At 42.1% G+C, this 13,153-nt stretch overlaps 1 protein-coding gene across 15 annotated transcripts in view; it reads left to right on the forward strand.

The window, feature by feature from the left end:
* LMO7 (LIM domain 7) overlaps positions 1–13,153 on the forward strand; it is a 219,234-nt gene that overhangs the window by 138,444 nt on the left and 67,637 nt on the right. The window lies entirely within an intron of this gene.

Below are 13,153 nucleotides of genomic sequence, written 5' to 3' on the forward strand. Positions count from 1 at the left end.
GATACGAGACAGAGAGAGGATCCTATTTTAAATAGAGGGTTTTTCGGGAATCTCTGGGGAGGAGGAGGAGTGGTGGGTGAAGACCAAAGAGAAATACACCTGAGTGAGAAAAGATGAATTCCAGGGGGGTTCCCTCCTACCTCAGTCGGTAAAGAGTCTGCCTGAAATGCAGGAGACCTGGGTCCGATCCCTGGGTTAGGAAGATCTCCTACAGAAGGAAATGGCAACCGACTCCAGTATTCTTGCCTGGAGAATCCCATGGATAGAGGAGCTTGGCAGGCTACAGTCCATGGGGTCTCAAGAGTCAGACACGACTTAGCGACTCAACCACCATGGAGAGGTTTAGGAGCTAGAATTGATAGGATTTGGTTGGTGGGGAAGTGAGAGTTTGAGGGAGATGTTGTTTGGCTTAGGTCTTAGATTTCTGGCTCTGAAATTTGGTACCCTTCATCAGTGCAGAGCATGTGAAAGGATGAATAGGCTTGGGGATTAGATGATGCATGCACTCAAAAAGACATTAAATTTAAATTCTGGGCTGAGATAATGCCAGTGAGAGTATAAAGGGCATATCTGAGAAAAGTTGCCTGGGAAGTATTATTTGAATTCGGTTCAGACTGAATGTTGTGGAAGGCAGAGAGAACAAGAAAAAACTCATTAGATTCATTAATCTTGGAAGTTTCGAAAGGTATTCACAAATAAAGTGGGAAAATTGAAACTGATTGTAAGAAATGTGAACTGCTCTGAAGGACATCGGGATTGAATGTGTATCGAACTTGAAAGTTAATTGAAGAAGGCAGGGTTATATTAATCTGAAATTGGAAGTAATTATAGTATTCCTTTGAAGCATGTCCCTTCTTTCTCGGTGACTCATACAGAGTGATTGGTGGTAGTTTGATAATCTGAAATTTGAAGTGTTGTATGGAAGACTAAGAAAGAAATGGCACATCAATGGAAGGTGTAAATGGAAAATTTAAAATAATGCACGGTATTAACTCTCTAATGAAAGGCAGCTTTATACAGATTGCAAGGAAGATAAATCATAATATGTTTTCAATTTAATATTTTGTCTTTCTCAGACAATTAGTCCATTCCTCATACTTCATTTACATCTACCAGTGAGATAGATTGGTTTTGGTTTCAGCTAATTTAAGGCCCATGGAACCTTAAGTATACTTTATGAAGAGGAATTCATTAAATTCTTAGATCCTCTGAAACTGTGGATCTGTGGAACTGTGGTTCTCAACTGTGGGCAGTTTTGCTTCCTCCCTCCCTCCCCGCGGGGAATATTTGGTAACATCTTAGACATTTCCGATTGTACTGACTAGGGTGAGGGGAGGTATCTAGTGAATAAAGGCAAAAATGTTGTTTAACATCCTACAATGCCCAGGATAATCCCCCACAAAGAAGAATTGTAAGGTTCAAAAGGGTTATATTGTTAAGAAACTCTGTTTTAAATTTATGTTGCCCCTATGAACCTTTGGGTTAGATAAAATTGTGAGAAATTTAGTGATTTTTTAAAAACACTAAGATAAAAGAGGCTTATCTAGGACAGGCAAAATTTAGTTCTAAAGTGATTTATGGTACAGGGAGGGAAGTGGGAGGGTGGTTCAGGATGGGGAACACGTGTACACCCATGGCGGATTCATGTTGATGTATGGCAAAACCAATACAATATTGTAAAGTAATTCAGTTCAGTTCAGTCGCTCAGTCGTGTCCGACTCTGCGACCCCATGAATCGCAGCACGCCAGGCCTCCCTGTCCATCACCAACTCCCGGAGTTCACCCAGACTCACGTCCATCGAATCAGTGATGCCATCCAGCCATCTCATCCTCTGTCATCCCCTTCTCCTCCTGCCCCCAATCCCTCCCAGCATCAGAGTCTTTTCCAATGAGTCAACTCTTCGCATAAGATGGCCAAAGTACTGGAGTTTCAGCTTTAGCATCATTCCTCCCAAAGAAATCCCAGGGCTGATCTCCTTCAGAATGGACTGGTTGGATGTAAAGAAATTAGCCTCCAATTAAAATAAATAAATTTATATTAAAAAAAGTGATTTATGTTGAACTTGGGCTAGAGATTGTTTTGAGGGGGGGCATGGTACTGATTTTTCCCATGGTGGAAATTAAAATTTTGAAACAAGTCTCACCTATAGGCAAGGGAGAATAATGTACATACAAGCAACATGGAGACTTTTGAATGTGTAGTTGAATCAGTAGTTTGGAGTACACTTCCTTGACAATGTGGGTTTGTATTATATACATATAGCACGTTTAATATAAACTACAGTTAAGGAATTGGTGTAATGATGTAATAACTTACTAATAAGAATTTACACCTTATTCTTTCAAGTTCATCAGAAAGAAAATAAGTATTTGCGTGTTAAGCACTTTAAATATATTTTGTTTAATTTTCACAAATTCGAAGGTAGATATAGTTCTCTTTTTTGCTTTTTTTTTAGGTCAGAAAATATACCTCAGGAAAGTAACCAAAATGTTTTCCCATTTAATCTTATTTATGCTTAATTTATAATCTTTTTATTTGTATTTGATGGATACTTGCCTTATAGAAACCATACTCATAAAGGCTTAGCTGTGGTAAGAACAGGTAATCTCTGCCTTGCATTTCTCTGAGAATTATTGTGATATATTTCATTAACTTAGAAGAATTTCAGAAACTGCTTTGACAATTTTCTATCTGCAGAATCCCATAATGGGTTGTATGTTCAAGATAGTACAATACCCATCTAGATTTTGCCAGAAAAACTAGGGAGCTTTTGCCATTGTCTTTGAGGGACAGATTTAGGCAAGAAAGTGTTACTGCAATAGATAGATTTTGAGCCAACACTTGGAGAGAATATTGAGAGACATTTATATTTCAGGGTATTACAGAGAGACTTATTTTTTAGGATTAAGAAAGAAGTAAGCTATTAAAAATATATTAAGGTAGAAAGGGTGACTATACTAATGCTAAGTCAGGGATCTTAGTTCATGGCTCTCAGTCTATGAAAACTATGGATCACATCGTGTCTTAAATAGCTTTGTGACTTTAGGAAAGTCTTTAAGCCTTTGGAGTCCCAGTTTTCTGCTCTGTAAATCATCAGAGTATTGTGTGGATTAAAGGAGATAATGCAGTATTGTCAACATAATGATTAATATAAAGTGCTTAATAAAGCAATTATTATTAATATACATGATATAATTAAGCATGAAGTGGAGTTAAACAGAACATAATTGGGAAATACTTCATTAATATCAGAGTCCCTTAAGATTTGTGCCAAAAAATGTGACAAAGTAAATTTTTCTTAGTGTAAGTAAAATGGATCTCTTGTTAGAGGACTTACCAGAACTTCAATTTTCTATTATGTACATTTAAGAAGAAAATATGCAACACTTGGCAAAAAGTTTTGACCTTATGCTCCATTCAATCTGCCAGTTTCTCCTGCTTCATGGTACACGGTTTGAGAAATACTGACTTGAAAAGTTCTTCACTTGGCACATTATTGTTCCAGTATAGAAGATTTATAACAATAGTGAACTTTTCTTATTGGCTCTACTGAGCATGAACTTAAAAGTCTGCAAGGGCACCTGAGCCATGTAGCTCAGTATTCTCTTAAATTGTCTCGTTAGAAACATTAGTGGTTTTGATGAGATTTTTGTTGATGTTAATACTTCATTCTTTTTCTTCCTTTGGAAAGAAATAATTAATAATTTGGTAATTGGGTATATGTGTGTAAGATATTATAAGGGTTAAGAAAATAACATAGCAGTAATTTCCTAACTCTCATCCTCATTTCCCTCTCAATAACATTTTGGACTATTCCCTCTGTCTGTCTCTCCTTCCCTCTGGCGTTAGCTCCCATCCTGTTGGCTAGTCCTTCTCTTTGCTTTGCTGGTTTCTCCTCTACTTCTAGCCCTTATGCATTGGGTTTCTCAGATCTCAGTCAATCCTAGACCTCTTGTCTAGCTATACTTGTCTCATTGTAGCTTTATGACTTTACACTTTATACTGACAACTCCCCAGATTATATTAGTATCTCCAACTTAGATTTCTAGCTTCAACATCCTCCTGGTATGTCTAATTACCAATTGCTTCATATTTCTGTTTTGTCTGTTATGTGTCTCAGACCTCCCATGTCTAAAAACCAAACCCACTGTTTCCATTATTGCTGCTACCTGGCATTGTTACCTATCTAGGTACCCTATCTAGGTACTGATACCCAGCTCTAGCCTATGCTAACCTGCCATTGTTACCTATCTATGTACCCTATCTAGGTTCTGATACCCAGCTCTAGCCTATGCTAACCTGGCATTGTTACCTATCTAGGTACCCTATCTAGGTACTGATACCCAGCTCTAGCCTCTGCTATAATTGATAAGTGTCAGTATTGATATATATTTTGTATAATTGAATGCATTTGATATAATTCTTTGATATAATTGAAGCTCATAACTCCATTTAGTAAAAAGAGTGTGCATCATGGACACTAAATTCTGTATTCAGGAATTGTCTGTTTCTGGGTTACCATCTATCTGGAGATATGCATGTGTGAGTCTCAATTGTGAAATCAGTTTTATATAATAGCAAACATATTCCACAAAAGTAGAAATGAAGATTTGCAAACAGGCTGTGGTTGAGAGAGAAACAAAACCCCGCTTTCAGCTCCTGCAGCAGTGCTGTTCGGTTTCATTTTCTAAGGGGGACTGTGTGCCAGTGTCCTCGAATGCATGTTTTTTTCTTTTTCCCCCTTTCTCTTTAAGTGAAACTTAGCTATTCTTAGTAGCGTGTGGGAGGGGTATGAAATTTAATAACAAATTATTTTTAACGAGCTGGTACTTACTCATTTGTCATGTTTGGAATCAGCGTTACAGTTGCTAGGGCAAAAACTGTTGGATTTCCAAGAGTTTTTTCTCACATAGGTAAGTACAGAAATCATCAAGTTTATCTATTTGTGCTCACTAATTATCTCCAGATTTGGTGTTATTTTCACAAGTGCCATTTTTACAGTTGTCACAGTCAGGTAGAGCTCATTCTGTAGCCATGGCAGATGAAAAGCTCTGAGTCACGTGTGCGTCACATTACTGGAAGATTGTCAAATGGAATACAGTTTCAGTTTTAGGGATGAAGGTGGGAGGAAAGAAAGAGTTTCAACTTCACTTTTAAAAATGCAGCTTACCTTCTGAGAGAAGGAAAGAATACAGTATTCTGAGAATTCATCTTTAACTTTTGTCCGCACATCTCTTCCTCCTTGTATTTGCCAGTCACGAGAGAAAGATTTTATGGGATGCAGTGGATGAGCTCCCATGAATAAAAATGTCTGTTAATAGGAAAAGGAGCCATTACCTGGTACATTCCTAAAAACCTTCATTTGGAATAAAAACAGGCTCTTCCCTCAATACAGCTGTGTCTTTGCGACCCCATGGGCTGTAGCCCACCAGGCTTCTCTGTCCATGGAATTCTCCAGGTAGGAATAATGGACTGGGTTGTTATTTCCTTCTCCAGGGGATCTTCCCGACCCAGGGATCGAACCCAGGTCTCCCTCATTGTAGGCAGATTCTTTACCATCTAAGCCACCTGGGAAGCCCATTTTCTCACTATGCTTCTTCAAATTTCACTCAGTATCCTGAACAACCCGAAGAATTCCTCCTTTCCCCTCCATTTGGAGGCAGCCTCTCTTGTTATAGAAAACGATGCCACCGCGATTATGAGAAGAGCATCTGCTTTGAATGGTCTCAGCCATCTCCCCCAGCCACACACATGCCTGCTCCCTCACCGCACACATATCTGACAGATTGAAAGCAGATACAACCCACACACTTTCTCTACTGGTGACCACTTAAGAAATCATGATTCAGGGCCTCATTTCTTGCCATTTTTAAAAACGTTGTGAACAGGTGGCCAGACTTCATAAGCAACAGCTGGAGGGCACGGATAACTCGGTGGCTTGGAGGAGGACCAAGTATTGTGTGAGCCCAGCTTCTCTCATGTCAGCCCCGTTTCCCCAGCGGCATACCGGGTCAGCTGGTGCCGCCCAGGGCAGGGCAGGGCAGGGCTAGCACTGACTCTAAGGGTTGGGTCCACACCCTACTCTGGGAAGTGGCCTCAGGAAGTGGATGCCTGGGGGCATAATCACCCCAGTGAGTTGCAGTTGTTCTGAGGAACAAAGGTAGAGGCTTATCTGGGGCCTAGAAAAGGGGATCATGGGGACTGTAGGATTAGGGAGAGAAAGAGGGGGGAGTGTGTGTGGCTGGGAGGAGACCGGGTCGGGTAGGAAATTATGCATGTGTCTCCTGTTGAATCCTTGTAGTCAGAGAAGCTGGAGGTAGTGGGAGGTGGTACCACACTGCTCATCTCTCCTGTCAGGATGTAGGGAAGTCTTCTCGCATCGTACCAGAAGCAAAGATCTTCTATCAGAAATTACAGCACGAGGTTTCAATCACACGCTTCCGTGTGTGATGGTTCAGTAAGACAGCTGTGTTTGAGGTTGAGGTGGGCAGGGAGAGGGCTGGGATTTGAGAGGAGGGATGGTTTTGGGGCACAGAGAATTCAGTGCTTAGAGGGTTTTGAGATTGAGATTGGGGCAGAACATGAGAAGAGTGAGCCTGGCAGTGCTACCAGTGAGAAGTTAGTACCTTGAAGAAAAGATGTATCAAAATATGGAGGACGAACATAAAAAGAGAGTGGGATTTGGTTGTAAGCTCTGTGAAGCTTTATCTCATTGGGGGTGACAGCTTCTTCCAACTCTTTGTCCTTGATCTGCTGGACTGGCTCTGTGAGTGGCTTTAGGTGACTTTTTGTTGTTGTTTAATTGCTCAGTTGTGTCTGACTCTTTGCAACTCCATGGGCTATAGCCCACTCCTCTGTCCATGGGATTTCCCAGGCAAGAATACTGGAGTGGGTTACCATTTCCTTCTCCACGGGATCTTCCTGATCCAGGGATTGAACCAGTGTCTCCTGTATTGCAGGTGGATTCTTTACCACTGAGTCACCAAGGAAGCTTAGGTGACTTATATGTGAACATTTGAATGCTGGGCGGCTCTCAGCCACGCCTGTGGTTGACCTCCCCCAGGGTATAGCCATGAGTCAGGTATGGTCCTAGCTCTCTGCAGTCCCACAGGAGAGATGCCTGGAGAGGCTGAGGTGGGTGCATGCTTGTGGGCTTTTTGGGGAAACAGAACGTATTGGAAATATTTTTAATGCAGCCCTAGAGTATAGCTGGCTGTACCAAATTATAATAAAAGGAGAATCTCACCTTTTAACACTCTGTCCCCAAACTTTGGTATCAAATATGAGGGAGATAGATTTTGGCCACATACACACATTTTTTCCACCTCAGATTTTTGACCTTTTGGAAAATGGAAGGATATTGGCCTGGGCAGTCCCTGGTAGATAGAGGGCGGGTGAGGAGGGCTGGCTTGGGGCCAGCGTGGATGTTTGGCCAACAGCAGTAATACCACGCTAGTTTGCCTTGCTCTTTATTTGACCTTATACTTGAAATACTTTCTTGTTCAAAGCTTTCAGAGAAACAGGGAAAGGAAAGCAGATCATGAAAGAGTGTCTTGAATTGTGCTTCACAGAAATGTCTCTTCTAGGGGAAAACGTGTGGGGAACGTGCCCGTCCCCCGGTAACTTCCCCCTATCACGCCGTGTGGTTGAGATGGATGACTGGAGGGTAGGCTTGAATTGTTTCCTTTCCTTGATCTGCTCGGGTTAAATACTTTCCAAATGTCTCTCTTCAGCCCAGTGAGACGGGTGTGTGGTTTCCAGGTGAGGCTATGGAGACGCGGTGTTAAATACCTTGACTGCATTCTCACAGCTGCTACAAGTGGAGCCAGAAATCACACCCAGGAGGTCTGGCCCCAGAGCCTGCCCTCCTAGGTGAGCTGCCTGGCATGGGGTCTCCTGATGGAAGCCAGAGCATCCAAATGAATTTTATTTCCCTGGTCTTTTCCTTAGATATGGTACTTCTTCCTTTTTTAAAAAATGTATTAATTTTTGGCTGTGCTGGGTCTTTGTTGCTATGCATGGGCTTTTCTCCAGTTGTGGCGCATGGGGACCAAGCTCTCGTTGCAGTGAGCAGGCTTCTCATTGCAGTGGTTTCTCTTGTTGCAGCGCATGGGTTCTAGGGCACACAGGCTTCATTAGCTGCCCCATGAGGGCTCAATAGGTGTGGCACACAGGCTTAGTTGGTCCATGCATATGGGATCTTCCCAGATATGGGATCGAACCCGTGTCCCCTGCATTGGCAAGCGGACTCTTTACCACTGAGCCACCAGGGAAGCCCCAGATACGGTACTTCTTGATTGATGATTTGTACTGGTATTTTAAAATAGCCTTGAATAAAGAAAAGATCAGACCTAGAGCTTCCTAGTTCTATGTTTACCTTGAAACTGTTAGGATAAGGTGGTTACTGATGGATCTTGTTCATAGATGGGCATTCTTGAGCTTTTGTGGCTCTTTTCTTCCTGACCTCTGGCAGAAAGTTCAGAGGTCTATGATTAACACATGTCTTCTGGTCGTTTGCTGCGTAGTGAGGCAATGACAAGAGCTGTTCCGTTAATAGAGTTGAAGATGATATCTATGTTGCTGTTGCTGCTGCTAAGTCACTTCAGTCATGTCCGACTCTGTGCGACCCCGTAGATGGCAGCCCACCAGGCTCCCCCCGTCCCTGGGAATACACAGAGAAGTATTCAACATAGTAATTTTTCAAACTATTAATGTTTCATCTCTGTCCCTTTTTATGGTAAATTTGGGTGTCAGGGAAGGTTTAGGTTCTTTGGCCTTTGTCTTTCAGGACTTTGCTGGGAAGCTTTTACATCACAGAGATTAGCGCTTAATCTCTGCACTTTGCAGCTCCTTTTTGTTTTTGAATCTGTGCCTTTTTAAGGTTATTGATCTATGATTATAAATAATTCCTTTTATTGAAGTTTTAAACAAAGTAGCTTTACAAAGAAGCACAGATTTGAACATCAGGGCAATTGGAGTCAAAATTGGGTGTTGTAAGTAAGCTAATGCAATGTAATTGTTAATATCACATAGGAATTTTCCTGAGCTTTTACCGTTTCAGGCTTTCTCTTGCTAACTTACATTTCTGTAAGCTAAAAAGATATGTTCAGATTAGTGCTCCTGAGCATCTGTGTGCCATGCACCGTGCTAGACATTTTTAATAAAAATATTTTAATGTCCTTGTCAGGTGGTAGACCCTGTCTTAAGACCCTTGGGGTATGGTGATAAATAAAATCACAAAAATTCCTTTTGGGTGATAAAGAGATAATAAATGAATGCATGCAGTTGATGGTTATAATACAAAAATAAAGCAGGGATGAGAGATGGGGAATGTCAGGCAGGCTGGTTGCAACTTAAATGTTGCAATCCAGCATGGCTTCATTAGGAAGCCTTTGTGGGTAACTTGGTAAGTAAGATGATCCCTGCCCTCAGACAGCTTATAGTCTGGTGATAACTGATGTTCAGTGAGCACTTAGCATATGGCTAGGGACTCTGCTAAGTACCCGGGTACTTTTCTGATGATTTCCTGAAATACTGGCCATTATTTCCAGATTCTCCAGAAGGAAACTGAAGCGTCGAGAGTTAAATTGCCAAGATGATCATAGCTCTTGGGACCTACATCTGACCCAAAGACCATCCTCCTTTCTTTTTCAAAATTGGAATATAATTGCTTCACATTGCTTTGTTACTTTCTGCTATGAAAGTAACACAATGTGTTCACTTCAATGAAACGAATCAGCTGGTTGTACACATATATCCCCTCCCTCTTGAACCTCCCTCCTGCCCCCTCATCCTTCTCACCCCGTAGGTCATCACCGAGCACTGAGCTGAGCTCCCTGTGCCTTACAGTGGGGTCCCACTAGCTCCGTGGTAGTGTATATATATCAATCATAATCTCCTAATCTGTCTCACTCTCCCTTCCGATCCTGTGTCTACGTGTCTGTTCTCTATGTCTTCATCTCTAGTCCTGCCCTGCAAATAGGTCATCTGTACCATGCTTCTAGATTCCACATATATGCCTTCATATACGACATTTTTCTCTTTCTGACTTACTTCATTCTGTATGACAGACTCTCTAGGTCTGTCCATGGTATATCCTGTGCCAACAGTTGAAATATCTGTTATAAGGCAGTAGTCTACTTGTAGATCAGATTTGTCTAATTTTCGGTTGTGTTGGGCTGGCCAGCATCTTTTATGGTGCATGGAGAGGCTGATACCATGAGCTTCCCCTCAGCTCTCACGCTTGTTCTCTTTGAAAGGCTTGGAGGTTGTGCCCTGTGGCCACAGCAGGCAAAAGGAGCTGCCTAGTTTTCGACTTCCAAGCAGTGGGATGTGTTTTTATGTGTATCAGAAGCTGGCCTCTATTGACTCCTGCAAATCATTGACTACTTGAATTCCTGGCATTACATTTCAGTGATAGAACAGCAATTTGGCCGGCCTGTGTGTCACCGTGTTCAAGAGCATGTTATAAATGCTCATGGTCAGAAAGGAATGTGAAATGAGGGAAAGGTTATAGTGCCAAGGTCACGGTTTATTGTGAGTGTTTATTCCCAAATAGGCCATACCCTGTGTTTACAATTTTTGCTTTATTATAATAAAAAGCCAATGAGTGTGTTGGATTAGAAAGCTTCAGAGAAGGCTGTGTGGAAAGGAGGTCAGGGGTTCAAGAGAGCTCTGTTGTTCCTTCTGCCCTCAGGGTGCTTATGAGAAAAGTGGGATGCTTTGCATTGAATGTTAATAGTGCGCTGGTTTTCAGCCTAGTATATGCTTTGTGTTGAGTATTGATGATTCTTTGTGCTTTGATTAATGTGTGAGGTGTGTATGTTGGCCATTAATATAAAAGGAGGCTGCAGCCATGAAATTAAAAGACACTTACTCCTTGGAAGGAAAGTTATGACCAACCTAGATAACATATTCAAAAGCAGAGACATTACTTTGCCAACAAAGGTTCGTCTAGTCAAGGCTGTGGTTTTTCCAGTGGTCATGTATGGATGTGAGAATTGGACTGTGAAGAAAGCTGAGCACCCAAGAATTGATGCTTTTGAACTGTGGTTTTGGAGAAGACTCTTGAGAGTCCCTTGGACTGCAAGGAGATCCAACCAGTCCATTCTGAAGGAGATCAGCCCTGGGATTTCTTTGGAAGGAATGATGCTAAAGCTGAAACTGCAGTACTTTGGCCACCTCATGCGAAGAGTTGACTCATTGGAAAAGACTCTGATGCTGGGAGGGATTGGGGGCAGGAGGAGAAGGGGACGACAGAGGATGAGATGGCTGGATGGCATCACCGACTCGATGGACGTGAGTCTGAGTGAACTCCAGGAGTTGGTGATGGACAGGGAGGCCTGGTGTGCTGTGATTCATGGGGTTAGAAAGAGTCAGACACAACTGAGTGACTGATCTGATCTGATATATTTTATACCTTTGTTATTTTTTATTATTGGTTTCTATTGATTTTTTTTCCCCTACTTCTTTGGAAATGTTGATTTTTTTTTTTTAACACAGTAATTTTCTTTTTACTCAAGAGATAAGCCCTGGTTTAAGTACTTGGGCTGTGAAATTTATTTGCTTTTTTGAAATATGTATGTATTTCTATAAGTGTATTTTGAGTGTACAGTTCACAAACTTTAGAGATGGAATGCACATAAGTAGGCAGTACATTCAAAATATGAGAACTAGATCAAACAGACCAAAATATAAGAAATAATTGGCTCCCGGAAGTGCATCACTTTTCCCAGTCACTTCCATCCTCCCTACCGGAGTGAACACTATCCTGAGTCTTAAGATCTTGTCTTTGTTTTGCCTGTTTCTGTACATGACGTGAATGGATAATACAGCCTGTGCTCTGCCTGGCTTCATTTGATTCCCAGTGTTGGTGAGGTTGAACCATATGGCTGCAGGTTGTTTGTTCTCATAGCTACAGAATATTTCATTGTGCGAATATCCCGTAATCGATCCATTCAGCTCTTAAAGATGTTAATATATGTTATGTGTGTATGTTTTCTATGTCTTAAACACACATTGTGTGTGTGTATATGCTCAGTCCTTCAGTTATGTCCAACTCTTCACAACCCCATGGACTGCAGCCCCCCAGGTTCTTCTTTCCATGAGATTTTCTGGGCAAGAATACTAGAGTGGGTTGCCATTTCCTCCTCCAGCAGATCTTCCCAACCCAGGGATTGAACCCACATTTCCATGTCACCTGCATCGCAGGCAGAATCTTTATCTCTGAGACACCAAGAAAGCCAGTGTGTGTGTGTGTGTATATATATATATATATTTTTTTTTTTTCTTGTAAGTATACTACTATGAGGAGAAGGCAATGGCACCCCACTCCAGTACTTTTGCCTGGAAAATCCCATGGATGGAGGAGCCTGGTAGGCTGTAGTCCATGGGGTCACTAGAGTCGGACATGACTGAGCAACTTCACTTTCACTTTTCACTTTCATGCATTGGAGAAGGAAATGGCAACCCACTCCAGTGTTCTTGCCTGGAGAATCCCAGGGATGGGGAAGCCTTGTGGGCTGCCATCTGTGGGGTCGCACAGAGTCCGACACGACTGACTCGACTTAGCAGCAGCAGCAGCAGCAGCAGCAGCATACTACTATGGCTCTTAGACTGGAAAGCTACATTGAAGGGTATCTAGCTCAGGGTCTTGCATCTCTCCTGAACCAGCAATGATCCTGCTTAAGTCTCTGGAAAGCACCAGTAGTTTAGAGTGACCTGTTTGTTAATGAACTCATGTGTATTTGTCTTCCACACTGTGGTGACATCTGTTTCTTTAACTTTTCCCATAAATATCATGCCTTTTTATAGGGGTTGGGGGGGACTCATGATGCTTAGGAAAAGTGAAAGTGAAGTCATGCAGTCGTTTCCGATTCTTTGCGACCGCATGGGCTGTAGCCCACCAGGCTTCTCCGTCCATGGGATTTTCTAGGCAAGAGTACCGGAGTGGGGTGCCATCACCTTCTCCAGGGGATCTTCCTGACCCAGGGATCAAACCTGGGTCTCCCGCATTGCAGGCAGACACTTTACCCTCTGAGCCACCAGGTAAACTCATGATGCTTATAACACAGGCAGTGATTTATGGCATTTAAAAAGTTGCACTTTTTAGCATCTGCAGGGGTTCGGTCTCTGAGCAATTTTCTCTGGGGA

The sequence above is a fragment of the Bos indicus genome, chromosome 12 (assembly GCF_029378745.1).
Source record: "Bos indicus isolate NIAB-ARS_2022 breed Sahiwal x Tharparkar chromosome 12, NIAB-ARS_B.indTharparkar_mat_pri_1.0, whole genome shotgun sequence".
In the NCBI taxonomy this organism is placed as follows: Eukaryota; Metazoa; Chordata; class Mammalia; order Artiodactyla; family Bovidae; genus Bos; species Bos indicus.